The sequence below is a fragment of the Tamandua tetradactyla genome, chromosome 16, assembly GCF_023851605.1.
Source record: "Tamandua tetradactyla isolate mTamTet1 chromosome 16, mTamTet1.pri, whole genome shotgun sequence".
NCBI classification, from domain to species: Eukaryota; Metazoa; Chordata; class Mammalia; order Pilosa; family Myrmecophagidae; genus Tamandua; species Tamandua tetradactyla.
Genome location: NC_135342.1, coordinates 31,889,176 through 31,916,965, shown reverse-complemented (window position 1 = coordinate 31,916,965; position 27,790 = coordinate 31,889,176). Strand labels below are relative to the sequence as shown.

General features: G+C 40.2%; 1 pseudogene; it reads left to right on the top strand.

Moving 5' to 3' along the window:
* Positions 1–1,343: 1,343 nt before the first annotated feature.
* Positions 1,344–27,697, top strand: LOC143658406 (beta/gamma crystallin domain-containing protein 1-like; annotated as a pseudogene).
* Positions 27,698–27,790: the final 93 nt, after the last annotated feature.

Genomic DNA, 27,790 nt, shown 5'->3' with positions numbered 1-27,790 from the left:
CTATGTTCCACTTTAGGAAACCCAAACCTCTTAATAACAGATATAAGGCTGAAGATTATGGGGTTCAGATTATGGGGTTCAGACTCAAAGGCATAATTAAGGACTTAAAGGCCCTGGATATAAGAATTATTTTGGCTGTAACCTGATTTTGAAAGTGCCTTGCTATTTTCATTTTACTATTAATCTTTTACTTACTCTATCCTCCAAGATGGCTATTTACCAAGTGAAAAAACAAACTGGAATTTTAGAAGATTGTGACATTAAAAAAGTATTTTAACTGTAGCTCCTGTTTGGTGAGTAGGTTTATCTCCCTCTGTCTGAAGAGAAAAGGCACTTAAGTTTGCGCCTTCCTGTGTCTCTGTGGAACCCCTTGATCAGGTGAAAATTGTGTCTTGTCTCATTCCTTTTGGCAGTTCTTCAAAGGCATGAGTGATCTGTAACCAAAGTAATTTGAAGATCACTCTCCTGTCATAGGCATGTCTGTTACAGACTTCATTATCCCACTTTCTCATCTACATGTTGTTGTTTAAATTCATTTAGGACTAATCCTCCACATCACTTTCTTTTTCCTTATCTTTGTTTGTTAAGTTTTTATTCTATCAGTAATTTCATCATTTCTCTTTTCAATAGGTAGTTTTGTAAAATTATAATCTTCACAGTAAAAATTTTGAATTCATACAAATATGCATAAAAGTCAGGTGAATGTTCACTTGACCTGCTCCCCATCTCCCCCAATGACTCAGCATCTCCACATCCAGGCAGTGAACCCTGTTTCACTGGGATCCTCCCAGAGCATTTTTCCTGCATTTAAAAACACGGGGAGAATTCTGCCTTAACTCACCTTTGCCTGATCAACTTACTGAATTAATAAATCTTTCTCTGCATTCCCTTCATGAAACTTCTTGAGTGTTTATAGAATAGGAACATTCCTCGCTGGTAAGACACATCCTCCCACTCTGACAATTCCCTTCCCATGGGTTGAATAGTAAGTTCACCAAGATTCAGTGCTCTTTATTTCACTTACTCATTACGTGTAATTAAAATAAAACAACTGAATTATGAGTGTGAAAAACTTCAAAAATTCTAAATTTAATGTCCTGGAAAGCACATAAAACTAAGTTCTTAAAATGCTACTGAAACCATGCACCCCTGAAAAAATAGCTATGGAAAGCTTCTGGGAAGATGTGGGGTGTGGGTGGACTGAATTCACCCCTTTTTCATGGGACAAGAAAAGGGATGGGAGAGGATGACTGGGACTGAGGTCCTCAGGGGTGAGTGATGTGGAGGGTCTTCAGCGTTTCGTGGGGAGGAAAGAGGCGTGGCATTTGGACAGGGAGAGTAGGATGGGTCTGATCAGCCAGATCCCCACTGGGCGTAGGCAGCAACATGTAAGGAAGTGCAGATTGGAGGGAATTGACTGTCCCTCTGCTCCAGCCTGCAGCAGCTGCTGCCTGGGACAGCCTTCTCCAACAGTCCCACAACTGCAGCACCTGTGGGGAGAAAGGAAGCATGCACAGCTATCTGCCATGAAGAGCCACGCCCGTGGGTACTGGGAGCAGTTGTTTGGCTGGGCACCATAAATAGCTGACCTGTTGGGCATGGTGTGCAGGGGATCACCAGGCATTGTGAGTCAGCTTCTCCCACAGGCACTGCACATCAAATCTTCTGTCCCCTGCACTGGGACTTGCCATTTGGCCTCCTTACACCGGAGCAGCCTGTTGTTATGCATACTGTCTTCCCAACTGGATGATGCAGTCAGGAAGGTGCGGGCCTTAGAGGATGTGCCTTATAGTCACTGCCTGCTGGGCATTCTGCCATTATACTACCCATGCAAACCTGCTAAAATTTTAATAGAATCTCGAGGAGAATTGGACCCTTGACAGTGATCTGGGTCTTTGTTCTGTGGGGAATTACTGACAAACCAAGTGCAAAAGGGAACCTTGAATACAAAACCAAATAAATACCAAACTTTAGATGAGGGAAGGTAACTATTAGTCAAGGTCCTGTGGAGAAATAGAATGAACAAGAGTTATCTGAAAAATGAAAAATATAAAGGTGGCTCATGTAACTGTGGGAATGGAGGAGTCCAAAATCCACAGGGCAGGCTGTGAAGCTGGAAGCTCAGATAGACGGTCTGGATGAATTCCACAGGAAAACCTTGCTCATTGAAGAAACAGTGAAAGGTCTCTATTCTTCCTTAAGTCTGTGCCTGATTTAATTCTCTCATTTGCGGGAGACATTAGTCGATCATAGATACAATCAGCCACCACTGCAATCAACTGACTGATGATTTAATAACCCAGCCTTCTGGTTTATCAACCAGCCATGAAATATCTTTGTAGCAACATGTAGCTCTTACGCAGCTGTTGGAATGGCGCAGCTACTTCAGAAAACAATTTGGCAGTTTCCTATAGCATAAACACACGCACTTATCATGTGACACAGAAGTTCTATTTCTGGGTATTTACTCAAATGAAGTGAAAATCCGTGTTCACACACATACACACACACAGAAAAATAAAACCATAGGAAAATGCTTATAGTGTATTTATTCAGAATCTCAAAAAGTATGAAAAACTAATTCAGTGTGCCTAAAACGGGAAATGCATAAACATAGGGTATATCCATAAAATTGGATCTTACTCAGCAATAGAAAGAACAAACTATTGATGCATACATCAACCAGGATGAATCATACATGCATTGTGCTAAGCAAAAGAACTCAGACTCAAAGGATGCATGCTGTTTAACTCCATTTATTTGACACTCTAAGAAAGTGGATCTCTCAAATGCTAAGATCAGAGATCACCTTTATGCATGCCAAGGCACTTTTTTGGTCATGTTGGACCCCTTCCTGATTAATAAGTCAGATGCTGTGATTGATTTCACTCTAACACTAAGAGACATGGAAAGAAAATCTGTTAGTCATCCTGGGTAGACTGGGGAAGGCAGGTTTTGCATAAGCAGGTCCAAGTGGCATGATGGAGGCAGAGAGAAAGAGAGAGAGAGGGTGGAGCCATAGCAGCTAGTGGGGCAGGACTTAGCAACATTTTGCATGAATGGGCAGGAGGTGTGAGATGTTTGAAGATCTTACAGTGTCAAGGAAGGGAGCATGAATAGCTTTCTTATCAGTTTGTATCCACGTGGGATAGAAGGGAGAGAGAGAGGGAGGGCTTTAAAGCTGTCAATAGCCAAACACAAAAAACTGAGTCAGATTATTACATAGAAGCTATGTATTGGAGAAGATTGACTACAAATGGGCATGGAAGAATTGTTTTTTCATGATGAGGCTGATCTAGAGCTCGATTTTGGCGCTTGATTACATAACTATAAATGCTGTCAAAAACCTGCAGAATTTTACATGAAAAAGGTTGAATTTTGCAGCATGAAAAATTATACATAAAAATGAAGGAAAGAATAAATGGCAAAAAAATGGATAATATTTTAAATATGGTGCTCATGAAAGGTCTCTAATCAAGTGACATGTGTCTATTTACTTGAAGGGAGTGGGCAACAAGCACTCCATGTAGCTATTGCTGAGAAGAAGAGAGCAGAGATCATGCAAAGATCTGAAATTAAAGGTTTTGTGGCATTTGCTTAAAAAAAAAAAGCAATTGTTCACTATGACTTGAAGTGAGCTAGGGTTGGGGAGTATTTTAGGAGAAAAATTTAAAGGGTTGAACAAAGACAGATTCAGGGTGGGCCTCATAGTCCTTTGTGAGAAGTGGATTTAATTTTTTTAAATTTCATTTTACTTTTTTTTATTGTGAAAGGTAACATATATACACAAAAGCAATATATTTCAAAGCACACCACAACAATTAGTTATAGAACACACCTCACAGTTTGGTACGAGTTGCAGTTTCAGAATTTTAAGGTTTTCCTTCTAGTTGCTTCAAGACACTGGAGACTGAAATATCAATGTAATGATTCAGTGTCACACTCATCTGTTAAATCCTATCTTCTCTGTAATAACTCTGCTTTCTCCTTTGATCTCTCTCTCAATCTTTATGTGTTTTTTGATGATGCCAATTCCAATTTTTCCATCTTGGAAAGACTGCTAATAATATGGAATAAGGGGATGCAACTAGTTAGTTGATGTTTTGGAGAAGCTGGACCCTCTGGGTTTCAGGACTTATCTGGCCTAATAACTTGTCTGGAGGTTATAGGTTTCTGGAAGGTAATCATAGTGTATAGACCCTTGTAGAACCTCAGATATAGGCTTGGGTGTTCTTTAAGATTGGTAGGGATGTTTTTGATTGGGGGTTGGCCAACCATGGTAAATAGCAATATCTAGCTGAAGCTTGCAGAAGAGTGGCTTCTAGAATAGCTTCTCAGCTCTGTTTGAACTCTTTCAGCCACTGATACCTTATTTTATTATAATTCTTTCTCCCCTTTTGGCCAGAAAAGAATTATTAATTCCTTGGTGCTAGGGCCAGTTTCATCCTTGGGAATCATGCACATGTTGCCAGGGAGAATTTCCCCCCTGGATGTCATGTCCCATGTAGAGGTGAGGGCAATGATTTTACTTGCAGAGTTGAGCTTAGAGAGAGAGAGGTCCCATATAAGCAACAAAAGAGGTCCTCTGTAAGTAACTCTTAGGCATAAGTATAGGTAGGTTTAGCTGCTCTGCTACAGAAATAACTTCACAAGATCAAGGGCTTGGCCTATTGGCACGGGAGTCCCTAATGTTTAAGACTGCAGCAGGGTTTTGCCGGTAGTAAAGTTTAATAGTTCCATATTTTTTCACCAATCCCTCAAGAAACTTTGACAATATTTTTAATTATCTGCTCAGCATACTCTGGGATATATCTGGACATTACATTAATCTATAGGGAATTACAAGCCCTCGCTCCCATTCTGGACTACATGTATTCAGGTTGTTTAAATTATCTATCAAGACAGGTTGAGTTAGATCATGTGCTGCAGAAAATTTAGATTTTGGAGAAAATAAACCTCTCTTCTTTTGGTCTCATAGAGTAGGTGATGCTGTAAAATATAGACAAGGTCCTCTTTAACCCTGTATTCTGATTTTCCTTAATATGAAGCCTCTCAGTTTCATTCCTATCTCTAATTGAAACCTGATCTCTTTTCCTATTTCTTTAACAGCTGTTTGTATGTGGCAATTCTGACGTCCAGACCTTCAGAGTTCCTATTCTGGGTCTTAGGCATCACACAGGCCCCCAAATTCCAGGGACTTGATTAGATTATCTCCATGGAGATATGACTCACGCAATTGTAGGTATTAACTTTTGAATACCCTTGTATTCAAAATGGGTGTGACTCCACCCATTCCAAGTGGGGCTTGAATACTTTATTGGAATCCTTTAAAAGAGGAAGCATTTTGGAGAGAGGCCCTTTTTTAGAATGACAGCATCTACCAGCCAGCAACTTTTGGTGATGAAGAAGGGGAATGCCCTTGTGGGAGCTTCATGAAGCAAGAGGTCTGGTGAGGAAGTTAGTAGATGTCACTACATTCACCATGTGCCTTTCCAGTTGAGAGAGAAGCCTAGAACTTCATCGGCCTTTCTTGAGTGAAGGTCACCTCTTGTTGGTGCCTGAATTTGGACATTTTTATAGACTTCCTTTTATTGGGACATTTTCTTGGGCTTACAACTGTAGACTAGCAACTTATTAAATTCTCCTTTTAAAAAAGAAATTCTGTTTCTTGTATACTGCATTCCAGCAGCTAGCAAACTAGAACACTCCCCTTAACCCTCGTCCTTTCCTCCCAATTATTTACCCTGGTACTACTACCACTACTGTTGATGTCTTCAGGTTAATCATAACCCATAGCATACAATAGTAGCTTCCCCCCATACCCCAATAATATTTATGCTTTGTTCAAGATTCATACATTTGAAGTAGTTCATGCAAGAACTTATTTATATTGGTAGTGTTACTTGGTGGGATACACGGCTCTATACAACCCCTTTCAATAATGATTACCTTCAATATGGCAGCATAAATTAAAAACCCACTAATGAACTACCTTCACTTCTACCCATTCCCTAACATTCAAGTTTAACCTCATTAGTTAACTGTTCACCCATCTCCAACATCCATGTACCTCTAGGTCCACTATATTCTGGATTACAAGCTTCTTGATTGTAAGCCAACATCATGAAAGTGAAATCATACAGTATCTTCTTCTTGTGTCTGGCTTGTTTCACTCAAACACATGGTTCATCCGTATTGTCCTATGCCACAGCACCTTATTTTGTTTGACTGCTGCATAACATCCCATTATATGCACATACCATACTTTGTTTATCCACTCATCTGCTGATGGGCACTTGGACTTTCCATCTTTTGGCAATTGTGAATAAAACTGCTATGAACAACTGTGTGTAAATGTCTATTTGTGTCACTGCTTTCTGCTCTTCTGGGTATATAACCAGCAGCAGATTTGCCGGGGCATAGGACAACTTGACATTCAATTTTATTAGGAAAAAGGCAAACTCGCTTTGATAGCAGCTATGCTATTATATACTCCCACCAGCAGTGAATAAGTGTTCCAGCTTCTCCACATCCACTCCAACATTTGTGGTTTCCTGTTTGTTTAATAGCAGCCATTCTTATAGGTGTGAGGTGGTATCTCATTGTAGTCTTGATCTGCATTTTCCTTATAGCTAGTGAAAAAGAGCATCTCTTCATGTGTTTTTTTTGCCATCTATATTTGCTCTTCAGAAAATTGTCTATTCATATATGTATTAGTTAGGGTTCTCTAGAGAAACAGAATCAACAGGGAACACTTGCAAATATAAAATTTATGAAAGTGTCTCACGTGACCGTAGGAATGCAGAGTCCAAAATCCACAGGGCAGTCTGCGAAGCCGACAACTCCAATGGATGGCCTGGATGAACTCCACAGGAGAGGCTCACCAGCCAAAGCAGGAATGCAACCTGTCTCCTCTGAGTCCTCCTTAAAAGGCTTCCCATGATTGGATTTAGCATCACTAATTGCAGAAGACACTCCCCTTTGGCTGATTACAAATGGAATCAGCTGTGGATGTAGCTGACGTGATCATGACCTAATCCTATGAAATGTCCTCATTGCAACAGACAGGCCAGCACTTGCCCAATCAGATGAACAGGTACCACAACTTGGCCAAGTTGACACCTGGCCCTAACCATGACAATATATTTAGCCCATTTTATAAACAAATGGTTTGTTCTTTTGTGGATGAGTTGTATAATTTCTTTATATGAATGGGATATCAAACCTTTATCTAATACATGATTTCCAAATAGTTGTCCCATTGAGTTGGCTGCCTCTTCACTTTTTTCACAAAGTCTTTTGAAGCAGAAAGGCATTTGATATGAGGAGTTTCCATTTATCAATTTTTTCTTTCAATGCTTGTGCTTTGGGTGTGAAGTTCAGGAAGCTACCTCTTGCTACTAGCTCTTGAAGATCTTTCCCAATATTTTTTTCCAGGAGTTTTATGGTACTGGCTCTTATATTTAGGTCTTTAATCCACTTCAGGTTCATTTTTGCATAGTGTAAGGTAATGTTTCTCTTTCATTCTTTTGCCATTTATTGAGAAGCTATTTTGTTCCATTCAGGGCAGTTGGGTGCCTTGTTGAAGAGCAGTTGATCATAACACCTTCAAGTCAATTCCAATAGTCAAAACTTCTTTCTTTGTGCCGGAACTGTTCTGTTTTGGCCACTGTGGCTTTATAATATGCTTCAAAATCAGGAAATGGTATTCCTCCTACTGCGTTCTTCTCTTTATGGATATTTTTTAGCTATTGTGGATCTATTTTCCTTCCAAAAAATTGATAACTAGCTTTTCTATGTCTTCAAAATATGTTGTTGGAATTTTGATTGGTATTGCATTTAGTCTGCACATCAATTTCAGCAGAATTGACATCTTGCGACTTTGCTGAATTTGTTTATTAGCTGTAGAAGCTTTGGCATAGATTTCTCAGGATTTTCCAGGCATAGTACAATGTCATCTGCAAATAATGTAAACTTTACTTCTTCCTTTTCTATTTGGAGGCTTTTTATTTCTTTAACCAGCCTGATTGCTCTAGTTAGAACTTCTAGTATAATGTTGAATAACAGTGGTGACAGAGGTCATCCTTATCTTTTTTTTTTAATTAACGGAAAAAAAGAAATTAACCCAACATTTAGAAATCATACCATTCTACATATGCAATCAGTAATTCTTAATATCATCACATAGATGCATGATCATCGTTTCTTAGTACATTTGCATCGGTTTAGAAGAACTAGCAACACAACAGAAAAAGATATAGAATGTTAATATAGAGAAAAGAAATAAAAGTAATAATAATAGTAAAAACAAACAAACAAAAAACTTATAGCTCAGATTCAGCTTCATTCAGTGTTTTAACATGATTACTTTACAATTAGGTATTAGTGTGCTGTCCATTTTTGAGTTTTTGTATCTAGTCCTGTTGCACAGTCTGTATCCCTTCAGCTCCAATTACCCATTATCTTACCCTGTTTCTAACTCATGCCGGACTCTGTTACCAATGACATATTCCAAGGTTATTCTCAAATGTCGGTTCACATCAGTGGGACCATACAGTATTTGTCCTTTAGTTTTTGGCTGGACTCACTCAGCATAATGTTCTCTAGGTCCATCCATGTTATTACATGCTTATAAGTTTATCCTGTCTTAGAGCTGCATAATATTCCATCGTATGTATATACCACAGTTTGTTTAGCCACTCGTCTGTTGATGGACATTTTGGCTGTTTCCATCTCTGCAATTGTAAATAACGCTGCTATAAACATTGGTGTGCAAATGTCTGTTTGTGTCTTTGCCCTTAAGTCCTTTTAGACACCTAGCAATGGTATTGCTGGGTCGTATGGCAATTCTATATTCAGCTTTTTGAGGAACCGCCAAACTGCCTTCCACAGCGGTTGCACCATTTGACATTCCCACCAACAGTGGATAAGTGTGCCTCTTTCACCGCATCCTCTCCAGCACTTGTCATTTTCTGTTTTGTTAATAATGGCCATTCTGGTGGGTGTGAGATGATATCTCATTGTGGTTATGATTTGCATTTCTCTAATGGCCAGGGGCATTGAGCATCTCTTCATGTGCCTTTTGGCCATTTGTATTTCCTCTTCTGGCGGTGTCTGTTCAAGTCTTTTTCCCATTTTGTAATTGGGTTGGCTGTCTTTTTGTTGTTGAGTTGAATAATCTCTTTATAAATTCTGGATACTAGACCTTTATCTGATATGTCATTTCCAAATATTGTCTCCCATTGTGTAGGCTGTCTTTCTACTTTCTTGATGAAGTTCTTTGATGCACAAAAGTGTTTAATTTTGAGGAGTTCCTATTTATTTATTTCCTTCTTCAGTGCTCTTGCTTTAGGTTTAAGGTCCATAAAACCGCCTCCAATTGTAAGAGTCATAAGATATCTCCCTACATTTTCCTCTAACTGTTTTATGGTCTTAGACCTAATGTTTAGATCTTTGATCCATTTTGAGTTAACTTTTGTATAGTGTGTGAGATACGGGTCTTCTTTCACTCTTTTGCATATGGATATCCAGTTCTCTAGGCACCATTTATTGAAGAGACTGTTCTGTCCCAGGTGAGTTGGCTTGACTGCCTTATCAAAGATCAAATGTCCATAGATGAGAGGGTCTATATCTGAGCACTCTATTCGATTCCATTGGTCGATATATCTATCTTTATGCCAATACAATGCTGTTTTGACCACTGTGGCTTCATAATATGCCTTAAAGTCAGGCAGCGCGAGACCTCCAGTTTCGTTTTTTTTCTCAAGATGTTTTAGGCAATTCGGGGCAACCTGCCCTTCCAGATAAATTTGCTTATTGGTTTTTCTATTTCTGAAAAATAAGTTGTTGGAATTTTGATTGGTATTGCATTGAATCTGTAAATCAATTTAGGTAGGATTGACATCTTAACTGTATTTAGTCTTCCAATCCATGAACACGGTATGCCCTTCCATCTATTTAGGTCTTCTGTGATTTCTTTTAACAGTTTTTTGTAGTTTTATTTATATATGTTTTTTGTCTCTGTAGTTAAATTTATTCCTAGGTATTTCATTCTTTTAGTTGCAATTGTAAATGGGATTCGTTTCTTGATTTCCCCCTCAGCTTGTTCATTACTAGTGTATAGAAATGCTACAGATTTTTGAATGTTGATCTTGTAATTTACTACTTTGCTGTACTCATTTATTAGCTCTAGTAGTTTTGTTGTGGATTTTTCCGGGTTTTCGACGTATAGTATCATATCGTCTGCAAACAGTGATAGTTTTACTTCTTCCTTTCCAATTTTGATGCCTTGTATTTCTTTTTCTTGTCTAATTGCTCTGGCTAGAACCTCCAACACAATGTTGAATAATAGTGGTGATAGTGGACATCCTTGTCTTGTTCCTGATCTTAGGGGGAAAGTTTTCAATTTTTCCCCATTGAGGATGATATTAGCTGTGGGTTTTTCATATATTCTCTCTATCATTTTAAGGAAGTTCACTTGTATTCCTATCTTTTGAAGTGCTTTCAACAGGAAAGGATGTTGAATCTTGTCAAATGCCTTCTCTGCATCAATTGAGATGATCATGTGGTTTTTCTGCTTTGATTTGCTGATATGGTGTATTACATTAATTGATTTTCTTATGTTGAACCATCCTTGCATACCTGGGATGAATCCTACTTGGTCATGATGTATAATTCTTTTAATGTGTTGTTGGATACGATTTGCTAGAATTTTATTGAGGATTTTTGCATCTATATTCATTAGAGAGATTGGCCTGTAGTATTCTTTTTTTGTAATATCTTTGTCTGGTTTTGGTATGAGGGTGATGTTGGCTTCATAGTATGAATTAGGTAGTTTTCCCTCTGCTTCGATTTTTTTGAAGAGTTTGAAGAGAGTTGGTACTAATTCTTTCTGGAATGTTTGATAAAATTCACATGTGAAGCCGTCTGGTCCTGGACTTTTCTTTTTAGGAAACTTTTGAATGACTAATTCAATTTCTTTACTTGTGATTGGTTTGTTGAGGTCATCTGTCTTATTGAGTCAAAGTTGGTTGTTCATGTCTTTCCAGGAACCCGTCCATTTCCTCTAAATTGTTGTATTTATTAGCGTAAAGTTGTTCATAGTATCCTGTTATTACCTCCTTTATTTCTGTGAGGTCAGTAGTTATGTCTCCTCTTCCATTTCTGATCTTATTTATTTGCGACCTCTCTCTTCTTCTTTTTGTCAATCTTGATAGGAGCCCATCAATCTTATTGATTTTCTCATAGAACCAACTTCTGGTCTTATTGATTTTCTCTATCGTTTTCAATTTCATTTATTTCTGCTCTAATCTTTGTTATTTCTTTCCTTTTGCTTGCTTTCGGATTAGTTTGCTGTTCTTTCTCCAGTTCTTCCAAGTGGACAGTTAATTCCTGCATTTTTACTTTTTCTTCTTTTCTGATATAGGCATTTAGGGCAATAAATTTCCCTCTTAGCACTGCCTTTGCTGCATCCCATAAGTTTTGATATGTTGTGTTTTCATTTTCATTCGCCTCGAGGTATTTGCTAATTTCTCTTGCAATTTCTTCTTTGACCCACTCGTTGCTTAAGAGTGTGTTGTTGAGCCTCCACATATTTGTGAATTTTCTGGCACTCTACCTATTATTGATTTCCAACTTCATTCCTTTATGATCCGAGAAAGTGTTGTGTATGATTTCAATCCTTTTAAATTTGTTAAGACTTGCTTTGTGACCCAGAATATGGTCTATCTTTGAGAATGATCCATGAGCACTTGAGGAAAAGGTGCATCCTGCTGTTGTGGGATGTAATGTCCTATAAATGTCTGTTAAGTCTAGCTCATTTATAGTAATATTCAGATTCTCTATTTCTTTATTGATCCTCTGTCTAGATGTTCTGTCCATTGATGAGAGTGGTGAATTGAAGTCTCCAACTATTATAGTATCTGAGTCTATTTCCCTTTTCAGTGTTTGCAGTGTGTTCCTCATGTATTTTGGGGCATTCTGGTTCGGTGCATAAATATTTATGATTGTTATGTCTTCTTGTTTAATTGTTCCTTTTATTAGTATATAGTGTCCTTCTTTGTCTCTTTTAACTGTTTTACATTTGAAGTCTAATTTGTTGGATATTAGTATAGCCACTCCTGCTCTTTTCTGGTTGTTATTTGCATGAAATATCTTTTCCCAACCTTTCACTTTCAACCTATGTTTATCTTTGGGTCTAAGCTGTGTTTCCTGTAGACAGCATATAGAAGGATCCTGTTTTTTAATCCATTCTGCCAATCTATGTCTTTTGATTGGGGAATTCAGTCCATTGACATTTAGTGTTATTACTGTTTGGATAATATTTTCCTCTACCATTTTGCCTTTTGTATTGTATATATCATATCTGATTTTCCTTCTTTCTACACTCTTCTCCATACCTCTCTCTTCTGTCTTTTTGTATCTGGCTCTAGTGCTCCCTTTAGTATTTCTTGCAGAGCTGGTCTCTTGGTCACAAATTCTCTCAGTGACTTTTTGTCTGAGAATGTTTTAATTTCTCCCTCATTTTTGAAGGACAATTTTGCTGGATATAGGAGTCTTGGTTGGCAGTTTTTCTCTTTTAGTATTTTAAATATATCATCCCACTCTCTTCTAGCTTCCATGGTTTCTGCTGAGAAATCTACACATAGTCTTATTGGGTTTCCCTTGTATGTGATAAATTGTTTTTCTCTTGCTGCTTTCAAGATCCTCTCTTTCTCTTTGACCTCTGACATTCTAACTAGTAAGTGTCTTGGGGAATGTCTATTTGGGTCTAATCTCTTTGGGGTGCGCAGCACTTCTTGAATCTGTAATTTTAAGTCTTTCATAAGAGTTGGGAAATTTTCAGTGATAATTTCTTCCATTAGTTTTTCTCCTCCTTTTCCCTTCTCTTCTCCTTCTGGGACACCCACAACACGTATATTTTGCGGTTCATATTGTCCTTGAGTTCCCTGATACCCTGTTCAAATTTTTCCATTCTTTTCCCAATAGTTTCTGTTTCCTTTTGGAATTCAGATATTCCATCCTCCAAATCACTAATTCTATCTTCGGTCTCTTTAAATCTATCATTGTAGGTATCCATTGTTTTTTCCATCTTTTCTACTTTATCCTTCACTTCCATAAGTTCTGTGATTTGTTTTTTCAGTTTTTCTATTTCTTCTTTTTGTTCAGCCCATGTCTTCTTCATGTCCTCCCTCAATTTATCGATTTCGTTTTTGAAGAGGTTTTCCATTTCTGTTCGTATATTCAGCATTAGTTGTCTCAGCTCCTGTATCTCATTTGAACTATTGGTTTGTTCCTTTGACTGGGCCATATTCTTAATCTTCTGAGCATGGACCGTTATCTTCTGCTGGCTTCTGGGCATTTAGTCAGATTTCCCTGGATGTCGGACCCAACAGGTTGTAACATTTTTCTGTGAAATCTCTGGGTTCTGTTTTTCTTATCCTGCCCAGTAGGTGGCGCTCGTGGCACACGTTTGTCTCACGTGTTTGGAAGGGATCCCCCTGGTCACGGTTCTCCGTGGCCTGAGGATTTCCGATCCAATTCTCTCAGTTGGTCCGGGGGGCCGCGCGTGGTGGGGGCGTCAGCCACTGCGGCTTGAGGGGACTCTGTGGCTCCTATTATTAATGCCCCTATTGGTGTTTGGTTGGACCCAGTCCCTGCCACTGTCGGAAACTCCTTCCTCTCCCTGGAGGGGTGCCGGTTGCCGGCCGCCGCGGCCTGGGGAACTCACCACCGGACCAGGAAGCTGCCCGCGGGGGAGGGGCACCGGTTGCCGGCCACTGTGGCTTGGGTAGCCCCCTGATCCGAGACTCGTAGCCGGTCCAGGATGCTGCCTGCAAAAGAGGGTGCCGGCCGCCACGGCTTGGGAAGCTTGCCTCTCTGAGATTCTCAGCCGTCCTGGGAAGGAGGGAGGGAGGTGCTCCAGCCTCCAGCTGCCGCTGCTCGGGGAATTGCGTGCCGCTCAGGGATCTCACCACAGCAAAGTCTCGCAGTCAGTCTAGCCAGTCCAGACTGGGGTACGCTGTGTGTTCATTCCCTGCCGTGGCCCTGGGAGCTGTTGTGCACTGTTTCTGTTCACCTAGTATTTGCTCTGGAGGAAGAACTAAGATGCACGTATCTTACTAAGCCGCCATCTTCGCCCCGCCTCTCAGCCGCCATCTTCCAAATATCATCATTCTTATCTTGTTCCTGATCTTAGGGAATTGGGTTCAGTGCTGGCTATGGGTTTTTTTTTTTTTTGGCTATGGGTTTTTCATATATGCTTTTTATGATAATGAGTAAGTTTCCTTTGATTCCTACCTTTTGAAGTAGAAAAAGATGTTGAATTTTGTCGAACGTTTTTTCAGCATCATTGGAGAGGATCTTGTGATTCTGTCTTGCTGTTTGTTAATGTGTTGCATTACATTGATGGATTTTCTTGCATTGAACCACCCTTGCATTCCTGATATAAACCCCACTTGGTTTTGGTGTGTAATTTTTTTAATGTGTCATTGGATTCGATTGACCAGCATTTTGTTGAGAATTTTTGCATCTATGTTCATTGAAGAGATCAGCCTGTAATTTTCTTTTCTTATAACATTTTTACTCAGTTTTGGCATTATTGTGATGTTAGCTTCATAAAATGAGTTACTGTTCCCTTTTCCTCAAGTTTTTGGAAGAATTTGAGCAGGATTAGTGCTGACTCTTTTTGTAATGATAGGTAAAATTCTCCTTTGAAGCCATCTGGCCTTGTCCTTTTCAATGAAGGAAGATTTTTGATGGGTGATTGAATCTCTTTGCTTGTGATTAATTTGTAGAGATATTCTATTTCTTCTTGAGTCAGTGTATGTTGCTCATGTGTTTCTAGGAATTTGTCCATTTCATCTAAGCTGTCTAGTTTGTTGGTGCGTAGTTGTTATTTTTCTTTTAATTTATTTCAGGGACCATGGTAATGACCTTCTTCTCATTTCTGATTTTTTAATTTGCATCCTTTCTCTTTTTTTCCTTTTGCAGCCTAGCTAGGGATTCATCAATTCTCGATTTTCTCAAAGAACCAGGTTTTGGTTTTCTTAATTCTTTCAATTGTTACTTTGCTCTCCAACTCATTAAATTCTGTTTTAATCTTGATTATTTTCTTTGTTTCTATTTGCTGTGGAGTTCATTTGCTGTTCTTTCTCTAGTTCCTCCAGGTGGTCAGTTAAGTCCTTGATTTTTTTTCTCTCTTTTTTATATATATAGTCATTTAGGGCAACAAATTTCCCTCTCAGTACTACTTGTGCTGCATCCCATAAGTTTTGATATATTTTCTCCTTATTTTCCTTCATCTCCAGACAGTTACCAATTTCTCTAGCAATTTCTTCTTTGACCTACTGGTTGTTTAATAATACGTTATTTAATCTCCATATATTTGTGAAAGTTCTTCTTCTTTGATAGTTGTTGATTTCCAGCTTCATTGTATTGTGATCAGAGAAAGTGTTTTGAATAACTTCAATTTTAAAAAATATATGAAGACCTCTTTTGTGCCCGATCCTATGCTCAATCTTGCAGAATATTCCATGAGCACTAGAGAAGAATGTTTATCCTGTTGTTTGGGGGTGTAACAATCTACATATTTCTGCTAGATCTCATACATTTATCAAATTGTTTAAGTTCTCTTTTTCCTGTTGATCCTTTGTCTGTTTGTTTTATCTACAGAGGATAGTGGTGTAGTAAAGTCTCCCACTATTATTGTTGAAATATCTGTTGTTCCATTCTGTTTTGCCAATGTTTGCTTCATGCACCTTGGAGCTCCTTGATTGGGGATATAAACATTTATAATTGTTATATCCTTTTGAAGAATTGTCCTTTTTATTAGGATGCATTGTCCTTTTTGTCTCTCATGACTTTTTTACATCTATTTTGTCTGATATTCGTACACCTACTCCTGCTTTCTTTTGGTTACAGCTTCCATGAACATCTTTTCCCCTTCATTTTCCATCTATTTGTGTCCTTGGATTTAAGATGAGCCTCATGGAAGCAGTATATAGATGGATTATATTTCTCAATCCATTCTGCCAATCTGTACTTTTAATTGGTGAGTTGAATTCATCAAAATTCAATGTCATTACTGTAAAGGCATTTCCTGAATCTACCATCTTATCCTTTAGTCTATTTATCAGAACTATATATTCTTTTCCCTCTTTCTCTTTTTATCCTTTAAATTACCCTTATTGGCACTCTTCAATCCTATGCCCTCCTCCACACTTCCCTCCCTGGAGGTTTTTTGTTTTCACGCGACAGAACTCCCTTTAGTATTTCTTGTAGAGCCAGTCTCTTGTTGACAAATTCTCTTAGCTTTGTCTGTGAATATTTTAACCTGCCCATCACTTTTTTTTTAATCATGGGCATGCACCAGTAACTTAGTCTGGGTTTTTGGCATGTTAGGCAAGAACTCTGCCTTCTGATCCACCATGGCCCTGCCCATCATTTGAAGGACAATTTGGTTCGGTAAAGAATTCTTTGCTGGAAGCCTTTCTCTTTCAGTATCTTAAATATATCATACTACTGCATTCTCATTTCCATTGTGCCTGTTGAGTAATCTGACTCCAGTCTTACATGATTTCCCTTGTATGTGGTGAGACACATTTTCTCCCCCCGCTTTCGGGGTTTTCTTGTTCTCTTCAGCATTTGACAGGCCCATTAGTAAGCGTCTTGTAGTAAACCTATTTGGGGGTCAGTGGGCTTCTTTGATTTGCATATTTATGTCTTTTGTAATGGTTGGGAAGTTTTCTCTCATTATCTTCTCAACTAATTTTCCTAGCACTTTACTCTTCTCTTTTCCTTCTGCAACACTGATAATTCTTTGATTTGTGCACTCCAGCTTGTCTATCATTGCCTTGAAATCCATTAAAATTTTTTTTGCCATTTGTTCTTTTGTGCATTTTAAACCAATTGCCCTTTCTTTTAGTTCACTTTTTCTTTCTTCTTCCTCCTCAAATCTGTTGTTTTGTGTCTCTAGCATTTTTTTTTATTTGGTCTACAGTATCTTTCATCTCTGTGATATCTGGTATTTTTCTACTTATTCTTTCAAATTCTTCTTTATGCTCTTCTAACGTCTTCTTGATTTCCTTTATGTTATTAGCTAATATGCCGAATTTATTTAGTATAGTAACATTGTGCTGGTCTGAATCTGTGGTGGACCCCAGAACAGCCATGCCATCTGATCTTCATTCACTATTGCTGGGTGGGAGCATTTTGATTGTTTCCATGAAGATGTGACCCACCCAATTGTGGGTGGTAACTTTTGATTAGATGATTTCCATGGAGGTGTGTCTCCACCCAATGAAGGTGGAGCTGCTTACTGGAATCCTTTAAAAGAAGAAACATTTGGGAGAGAGTCCCTTTTGGTAGAGCCACATGAAAACCAGAAGACGCCGCCTTGTTTGCCATGTGCCCTTCCAGCTGAGAGAGAAATGTTGAACATCTTTGGCATTCTTGAACCAAGGTATCTTTCCCTGGATGCCTTAAATTGGACATTTCTATAGACTTGTTTTGATTGGGACATTTTCTTGGCCTTAGAACTGTAAACTAGCAACTTATTAAATTCCCCCTTGTTAAAAGCCATTCCGTTTCTGGTATATTGCATTCTGGCAGCTAGCAAATTAGAACAAACATAAACATCTTTGATTAATTGTTCTAAAGTCTGCGCCTCCTCCAGTGTTTTTATTTGGCCATTAGGCTGGGGTATATCTGTGTGTATCTTCATAGGCTTTGACATTTTCTGTTGACTTTGAGACATTAAATTATCTTGGTAAGTTTCCTTTGGAAGTTGATTTCCCTCAGTTGTTTAAGGTTTTGTATTTGTGGATGAGCATCGGGTGGGGTATGTGGCTGAGCATCAAGAGGGGTGTGACAATGTGGTTGCAAAACATAGTGTAAGGCTAGACATTGGGTGGGGGTGCTATGCTGATTCCCAGGAGCATGGGCTGTGGGTCATGGTTTGTTGAGAGCAGCATGGGAGATGTGGGGCATGGTGGGTGGGAGGTAGATTGTGAGTGCTTTTGTGTGTGGTGGGCATGGAGACCAGGATGTAGGTTTAGGTCACAGGAAGCAGAGAGCAGGAGAGTGGAGCATGTGTGCATGGGATTCAGAGCACGGAGGTCATGCGGATGGGCTGTAGGTTTGAAGGTGTGAGGGCTGTGGCTCAGGGGGCAGGGTGTGGTTGCATGGGAGGCAAGGACTGCAGGCTGCAGGTGCATGCATGTGCATCAGGGCACAGCTGGAGTGTGCACATGCACAGGTGCATGGTGTGGGGCTTGGGTGACAGGCACCTGTGTGTGGGTAGCTGATTTGGCTAACAGTTGGGATTACAGGTTGTTGGTTTGTGCATGCACATGTTGCAGTGTTTTGGGGCATAGGGAGGGCTGGTGGTGTGCAAGTACACAGGTACGGGGGAAGGCAGTATACAAGGGTCGGGGAAATGTGACATGGTTGCATGGGCGTGGGTGGGACGTGGTGTGGCTGTGCACATGTATGTGTTCGTGGGGGGGCACTAGGACCAGGGCATGTAGGGCTCGGTTTAGGGTGTAGTGCAGGGTGAAGTGTGGGAGAGCAGGTTGCAGAGTGGGCGGGGTGGGCATGTTTGGAGTGCTTGGGGTGCTGCTGTATGGGGCTCGGGTGCATGGAGCATGGCGGCGGCCAGCTCATGAGTCATTGGTGTAGGCAGCTTATGTGGGTGTGTGGTCGTGGATTGTTCAAAGCATGAGGCTTAACTTACTTTCTCTTGTCTGCCTCCAGTTGTTGCACTCACGAAGGCTTCGGGCCTCCATTTGCTTAGGGGCATAGATTCTGCACCAGCAGGATGGTCTTCGGTTCTGTGATCTCAATTCCTTAACTTTTCCATCCAGAACCTCCCTATGTAGTGTAGGAGATGCTCTAAGGTTTTTATTTGCACCCTGGGACTGTTGTCCCCAACATTTTTCTGCCACTTCTCTAGTATTCAGTGGAGGAAGGCTGAAATCAGCTTACCCTATTCTGCCTTCTTCCTGGAAGTTTGATTTCAATTTTTTAAAAAGGAGAGTGCATTGGAAAGTTGGGATGTGATTTGAATTCATGGGAATTAACTGGGGTTAGCTGGTTAACCCCATAAAAGGCAAAAGGACAGAAGGAGGGAGACCTTTTAGAGAAAGTTGTCAGATATCAGGTGTGAGGTAATAGCAACCAAGTCCACATGGTTCTCAGATGTAGTGGGGAAACAAGTAGACTCTTGGAGTCCTTTATATGTAGCACACAATTAGTTCATGTATTGTATATGGTGCACAAGATATAGTGCATGAAGGAAAGGAGTCAAGAAGTGTGACTTGAGGAACCAGAAAGATGGAGCTGCCATAACAGAAACGGTGACTACTGGGGATGGCAGATATGGGAGCAGAGATGCAGGATAGCACTGGGAAGGGAGGTAGTCAAGACCAAGATGTTGAGAAAATATCCAGTTGGGCAACCTGAATAGGTAGATGGATTTCAGGTAAAATCTCTCAGAAAGTGCGAGCTAGAGATGTAAGTCAACATAAAGATGATCAGTTCAGACTGGGACTGGATGAGATCTACAAAGGAAGGAGTATAGATGGAGAGGAGAAAGAGCTGAGAAATCAGTCTGGGCACATAAACTAGTCTAGTTTTTGGCTTCTATTGCTCAACATTGCTGGCTTCTGTTCAACCTCTTTGGGCCACTATGTTTTCCTTTTTGTTCCTCCAACCACTGAACATTTTCTCACCTCATCTCTTTGAAAATTGCTGTAACCTCTGCCTGGATTCTTTTAACCCAGCTTTCCTGAGGCTGGTTCACTTAATTATCACCATCACAAAGAAGCCCAGTGCTTACACAGGAACACTTGGCCCCTCCCCTTGATTAAGTATTTATCTTGTTCCTTTCTTGTCAACTTTTCCATTCTCTCCACTCTCTCCTTATGTTACTGACACATTCATTTTTTACTATCCTATACCCAATTCATCAACAGGTGGAGAGTGAATTTAGCAAAACCCACAAAACCAGAACCAACATTTTCCAGGCTTAAACTGGAACGACAGCTTTTGGTTCATTTGAGTGGTGGGTACAAAGGAAAATAAGATACTCCCAGTAATTTCTACAGATTATTTGATGCTTCAGACTGCAGCAGTGAGCTCCCAGCCTGAGGTCTCTGAAGTAGTAGAGAGAAGGTTGTGAGGGTGAATAGTTATTGGAAGTTTCATTTATTGGGTGGTATTTGGATATCTGGCCCACCTGTGCTTTAGGGAAGGGCTGGGTAATCCTGGATTGCAAGACTGCATCAGGCTTCTCCTTCCTTGTAGGCTCTCTTTCTTCCTTCTGTAGCCTTGTTTTCCTGACCCCTTTCCTTCTAAGTTTCACCTCAGTAGAGAAAGCTAGCTCTGGTCCTCCACCTAAGGGGTCACTATCTTCAAGTGATCATGATGAAATGTACAAGGGGCCAGAAGGCCCTCTCCTGTTTCCAAATGTGCTGTGTGATGGCTCACTCCCTTACATCTGACTGTGGCCCTTTCCAGAGGCCCCTGAAAATCCTGTGGTGTTCACTGCAGGCCTCAAATTTCCTCTGCTCCTGCAGTTGTTGAGGGCAGGTGTTGAGAACTGATCTTTGAATAGCCACAGATGAGCAGCAAATCATCATGTGCTCTGGGTGAGTCAACTTCCTGGACACCAAACATTGTAGACTCCAGCTCTGCAGGAGACCAAGGAATAATCTGGGTCTGGCTTCAATCTGTGAGGTTCCACCATAAAAAGTTATGCAAAGGTGGGAGTTAAATGAATTCCTAAAGGCTTACAGAATCATTGTCTATAGACCCGCTTTCAGTTGTTCTTTTGTTTTCTGAATTTCATTATTTCTTTTCAAAAGGAATTCATTATTGTGACTTTGATAGATAGGGATTAAATTAATATACCCCCCATCATGTGTTGTTATTTGATGTACAACCAGTAGGAAAAGTGTCATTTCCCACTTATTAATATCACTTTACATGATAGGGAAACAATGAATAGGAAGGACTATTTCATTCTGCTCTGCTTATCTATTTTTCTGTTCTTGTGTCAAAATCACACTGCCCATCATAATTTTTTTTGCCGATGTTATTATTGCAAACGATGCCATGCACGTGAATGTGCAGACAATAGACACGTAAATTTCACCATCAAAATGGAGCATGGAAATGTAACCTTACCCAAAGTCATATACAATATTTTGAGATTCATCACTGCCCTTCCCTTCCAATCAATTAACACAAGAGCTCTGTGTCCTGAGTCTTTGATCAACATCACATTAATTTCTTTGCAGTTTATGTATTTCCTAAACCTTATGTTATTTAATTTGATGGGTTCCTGAGTTTTCTAAGAAAGGAGACATACCATTTGCACTTTTCTGTGACTAGATTCTTCTACTTGTGTTAGACAGATTCATCCTTGTTGATTCATGCACCCGAATTTAGCTCATCTTCACTTCTCTTCAGCACTCCATGAGCGAATATGCCAGGATTTACTCTTCCATGATGTATTTCCATGTAAACTGATGCATCTTGATGGGTGTTGAGCTTAAAAGGAGGGAAAGTCTCTGCTCACCCCTGCAAGAGGAAACTGGACATGGTGAGAAGGTCTATTTCTCTTCACTACCTCCTTCCCTCTTGTACTGTTGTGGATGGGCACTTATTCTTGACTCTCAAGGAGCACATGACTCATTGGCATCCCAAAAGCTTATGCAGCTTCCCCAGGATTACTAAAGGATTTAAAAGCTGAGAGGGACATGAGAAGTTACACAGTCGCCTCTATTATTTAATACCACGTGAATCTTCGTCTTTCAAACTTAATATGAATTCATATTAGGTTGAAAACACATTGGAAAAAACCTTAAATGTTTAAATGTTCTTAAAAACACTTATTATGGTACACATTAGTATAGTACAACATCATAATATTTTCAATTATGTAGTAATATGCTCACAATATAACATTGCATTTAAATCGGCAATCATACAAATAATAAATATAAAAGCTTAAGTTGCCGAAACATGCATTCAAAAGCTTACTTTTACCATTTAATTTTTATTGATTTCATTTAAAACATATTTAGGCTCTCCATGATTTCCAGGTATTCTTCAGTGTGCAATGATCATTTTACAATCAAACACTGGTAGTTCAAAGACAAGTATGTTGACTATGAATGTATTAACAAAGCCAAATAGCGTTTTATTGAAAGATAAGTAAATCAGAATTCCATATAAGACTCATTAAGAATAAAAGGGGCAACTGTAAATTATTAATTGGAGAAGTTAGGGGGGAAAATTAGAGTTACAGGGGAATATTACAAACATTGATATGCCCCAAATTTGGCAATTTACATGAAATGCATGTTTGTGAAACACTATTTCAGAAACCAGACATGAGAGAAAATAAAAATTTTAATAGCACTATATCTTTGAATTCATTTGCTAAAATCTTCTCACAGTGAAATCCTGCAGCCTATATGATTTCATTGATGAATTCTACAAAGTAGGTAAATAAGAAATTTTACAACAATAGTAAATAACTTCAGGAAATAGACATAGCCTTAATTATCTTTGAGGCAGAATAACTCTGACATGAAAACCTGATAAATGCATGATAAAATATTACACAACAGTAGTTTTAATTACATATATGCAAACAATTTAAGCAAAATATTAACAAAACTCTCCAGCAATATGTGAAAAGAATAAAATATAACAATCGAGTGGTTTTATCCTAGAAATGTGAGTTTGCCAGAATATTGTACAATCAATTAATGTAAATCTAAAATTAATGGAGAAGAAATAAAAACCACATGTATATACAAATGATGCAAAATAAAGCCTGTGACGAAATGCAACATAATTGCACGGTTAAAAAAATATTTCTGAGGGGCAGCTCTCTTGAAACGCTCTCTCGAAAGTTTCTCTCTCTTGAAATGCTCCCTGGCAAGTCTTTTTCTCCCTGAAATAAAACTTTGCCTGAACTTCTTTACCTTATCTTTGGAACAACTCCCAAAACACCCCTGTGGACTCACCCTGCAAACTTCACCTCTGACGACAGCTGCAAGGCCTGTAGAAGAAGCTAGAACTTCACCCACCCCAACTCACCAAATTGCCAGAACCTAAATCACTGGAAAATGGAGTGAAATTCTATATGTTCAGGCCTTCTTTTTCTCTTTCCTCTCATCTCTCTCTCTCTCCCTCTCTCTCTCTGTCTCTCTGCATTTCCTGCTCAATCTACTACATTCTCGTAGCCTGTACCACTCACCCAATGCACACAACTCCACTCTGCTGCTGTGGAACATCCATCCAACACAAGATACAAATCACGTGGGGTTTGTCAAGGATTCTGCCACAAGAGGAACCTGTGCTCTCTCATTCTCTGTCTCTGTCTCCCTCTCTCCTTCTCTATTGTCCACGACAAACCACTGAAAATCTTAGCACTAGATCAGTGATTCTTACCATCCCCAAAAGCCATGGTAGGCAGGATGCCTGTGTCTTCATTGGGAAAAATAATCCTGGCTGTATTAAGGGTCATGACAGGTGGGGCACCCACATTTTTGTGGGAAAAGCCCTTTGGCTCCAGAGACATCTGGTTCCAAGCATGGTCTTGGAAATTAAATTTCGTTAGTCTCACCCATGCCACCTAAAATGGGGAACTCAATTTTGCCCCCCCAATAAAAACCCTCTCACCTTTAAGTTGTCTTGTCCATAACCTTAAAACTCTGTACCCAGAGGGAGACATCAAACCCAAAAAGTTAATTTTCTATTTGACCTCTGTGGCCATGGTATCAATTGGATAATGACAGTCAATGCCAAAAAGTGGCACTTTCAATTTTCAAGTTCTCTGATACTTAGAGAACTTCACCCCGTGATGCCGCAAGTGGTCTGGTATTCCTTACTTTCAAGCTTTCTTTTAATCATCCTTCATAGCCATCCTCTCTTTGCTAAATTCTTTTTACCATATTCTTCTCTTACATCAAAACCCTCTCAAAAGCTTCTTCTTCCTCTCCCCCATCCAAGAAATCACCTGAAAATTTCAACTTTGGTCCATGGGATTGTGTCTTTCTTGCACCTCCTCTCTACATTCTCTGCCATCATGTCCAGACCCTCCCTCTAGCCCCACTTCTTCCTCCCCATCCTCAACTCCGCCTTCATCCCACCTTTCTTTCCTGCTCATCCTACTCGCTCATGAAGATGATGTCCTCCCCTTTTCTTGCCTCTGCTCTCCCCTCTGTCAACACAAAAGCAACTCTTAATCCCACATATCATAACTCTGCACAGATGCTGGTTCACCTCTTACCACTCCTGGAAGTAGTCGAAGCTGAAGGAATAAAGTATTTGTTTATTTTTCACACTTAAGTCAAATAGAAAACTGACTAGGGCCATTTTCTGAAAACCCTGCCACATATATAAAGAATTCCAACACATTACCCTTTCCTATGATCTCACCTATGAAGCATGAATAGATTAACAGAGTCTCTGCTCAAATGCACCAACTTAGACCCTGAATCAAACTGTGGCCAACTGTACCTGCACACCCACTTCATTCCATCATCTTATCCCAGTATTAGGAAAAGTTACAAAAACTAGAGGGTGGCCCTTAACCCCCTAACAAAGCTTAATTAAAACAGCCTTTAAGATCTTTAACAATAGAGAGGAGGAAGTCAAATTGGAAAAACATAAATGCGATCAGGCTAAAGACTCCTTCCTAGCTGCTGTCCTCACATTCAAATCTCAGAAAACTAACACCTCTTCTGCTATCCAAAGCCTCCTCCAGGACCATGCCCAGTGTCTCATCATGACGGTCATTGGAAACTGGACTGTCCTGACAGCGTTCCTAGGCCCCCACTAGGACTGTGCCTGGTGGGTCACCATTGGGATCATTGGAAGTCAAGCCATTCTGAAAACCATATTTCCAGGAAAGTTTTTCCAGCACACCCTGTGGACCCAGAGCCAGGATCTCCTTTCCCAGATGTCCTCGAATTGATGACAGGACACTGATGGGCCCTTGGTTCAAAACAGCCCCACATCTTCATCAGTAAGTCTGAACTAATGGTCATCATCAAAGTTGGAGGCAAGCTGATCTCATTTTTAAATTAACACAGGGACCACATATTTGATTCTCCTTGAACATTCCAGACTTTTATCCACTTCCTTAGTCTTTATTGTGGGGGTTGTCAGCATCCACTCTTCCCCTTTAATTACTGAACCAATCATATGCTCAATAGAAGATCTCAAATTCTCCCAGATATTCCCTATAATCCCTGCCAGAGCCTCCCTGCTCCTAGGCCATGACATTTTATCCAAATTTCACTCTTCCATTTCATCACTGAAATTATCTCTCTACTTCTTCACCTTCCAGAGCCCTAAAACGATGGCTTTTATATTCCTACTGGACGAATTCCTTCAAGGCACCTTCCAAGACTGCCAACGGCAGCAAATCCAGTCCTTATTTTATTTCTCTATCTCTACCATGGCACTGAGCTCTCTGTTATTTCCACCAACCATTCTCTTACTATCTCAAGCTTTCTCACATTAAATGCCCTATAAACTCCTTACCATCTTCTCATAGAAACCAATCAGACTTATAAATGAACTGCACTGTCTGGTCTGGGAACTCAATCAGGATTACTATTGTTTCTTCTCTTACCCTCATTATTCTCCTCCATGCGTAAATATAGTGTATGGTGGAACCCAAGTATTCAACTCCTCTACCCACCTGCATTTATATTTTATCTCCTCTGTATCTTCTTTTTTTAGAGGAAAGCTGGCATAGCATGCAACATCTTTCATAGCCCATTTTGGTCTACAGGAATCCCACAATTAGAATGGTATCTCCCTCACATTAAAACTGTCTTGGAATGCAGGCTATTGATAAGCAACAACAGGAAATAAATAGCCTAGCTTCGGTTGATATATCAAATAGGAGGGCATGAGATAATTGTCACTGCCATCACAGGAGGCACCTGTGCAATCATAAATGAAATCTGTTGATTTATGTTAACAAAACTGGACAGATAGAAGAAAATCTTTAAAATCTTAAAAGAAGACATAGAAATCATTCAAAAGGCCCAGGATGCTAATTAGCGGACCCAGTCATGGCTATCTTCATTTTTCTTATTTCGTTTTGCTGCTACTGTTCCTGGTATCCCTTACTGTACCATTGCTGTTATTATTATTGGTTCTTCTCTTTGGCCCTTGTCTCTTACAGTTCCTCTCCCAGTTCATACCCTGATTCATCTGGTCAATAACTCAAGAATAAGTGAATGGTGTCTCCCAATCTGAGAAAGAGCAGAAGCAACTTTTTCTCCTGTCTCACAGCACCTCCTGTCACCCCCCCGCCCCCCCGAAATGAGGATGACTATGCTCCATTTCAGCTGGAAGCTGAAAATGAACCATTGCCCCATCCATTCTCCCTCTTACCAAAATGACCATAATTTTAAGCCTGGAAGACAGGACACCTTCCCCCATGACGTGACCTACTCCTGGCAAATATATCAGAAAGCCTTTCCCATTCCAATCCACGCCAATCTTCAGCTCCTTCACCCTCCAGTTGCTCCCCCTTGTGGTAAACCTCCCCTTAGTCATCTTCCACCTTCCAGCAGATGCATTCCTGCAGTAAACTCCCTTTACACAAACTCCACCAGCTGCACCCCTGCATAACTAAGGCAGCGTTTAAATTTTAAACTTCACCAATGGAAGGATGCCAACTCCCAAACACCCATCAATGAAAATCTGCCTATACCCTACACCCAACTCTTTACCCTACACCCAACTCTTTACCCTCACGCTATAAAAACCTCATCCCCTGCCATTTCTCTCTCTCTTGAAATGCTGCCCAGGCGGCTCTGTTTCTTCCTGAAATAAAACTGCTAATTTTAGACCTGTACTGGTGTAAGATTGAGGTGGTGCGATTGGACGAACCAGTTCTTACTGCTACTAGGGCAGAAGATTGTACCTATTCTTATGACTTGGAGAAGAGGTCTTGTGAATGCAGGTCGAGGAGACCAAGGAAGTTCCATAAATTCACTGACTCCCACGACGCAGACTTGGCATTACCCAAGAGAGCAGCGAGAGACGACGTGGTGTTCGACAACAAGGTGGTGCCAGTTGGGGCCACAGAAAACATGAAATCCCTACAGGATACCCCCGAAGAGAGTGTTGCCTCCGCTGGGAACCTTGAGTTTAGAGCAGTCCAGCCCCAAAGGGCAGACTCAAGCGAAGTCCGACTGGTTCAGACAGCATCTTCTAGCCTTGATCCCTAGCAAAAGGAAGGGTAGGAACCGTGTCCCTGAGTCCATGCCCTTCCTATCCGCCAGCGGCCCATGTTCTCTCTCTAAGGAATATCCACTGAAGAGGAAGCCGGTACCCAAGGGAAGTGAGTGAAGAATTGGGAACACCCAGCAGATGTTGTTACGGGAACTCAAGGTCAAGTGCAGCTCCATACTGATGGAGATCAGGCCCCAAGAAGGGTCTGCTCCCCAACCACTTTGACCGCCAGGAAGAAGGAAGTCCAGGTAGAGAGTCGGGTAGACCAGAAGGCAGCTTGAGGCCAGTGGCTTGAAGTTGTGGAAATATTTCAGTGCTGGCGGTTGATGGTGACCAGCAAAGTGACGCTCCTTGCCAAGCTCAAACATGTGAAACTAATTTTAAACCCCCTAGGAATCTTGACGGTTTGGGAAATTTATAAAAGAAATGTTCCCACACAAATCTCCTTTTTTGAAAACAAACTATTAAATTGTAACCCAAGACACAGACTCTGGAGGCACAGGGAACATTTCTG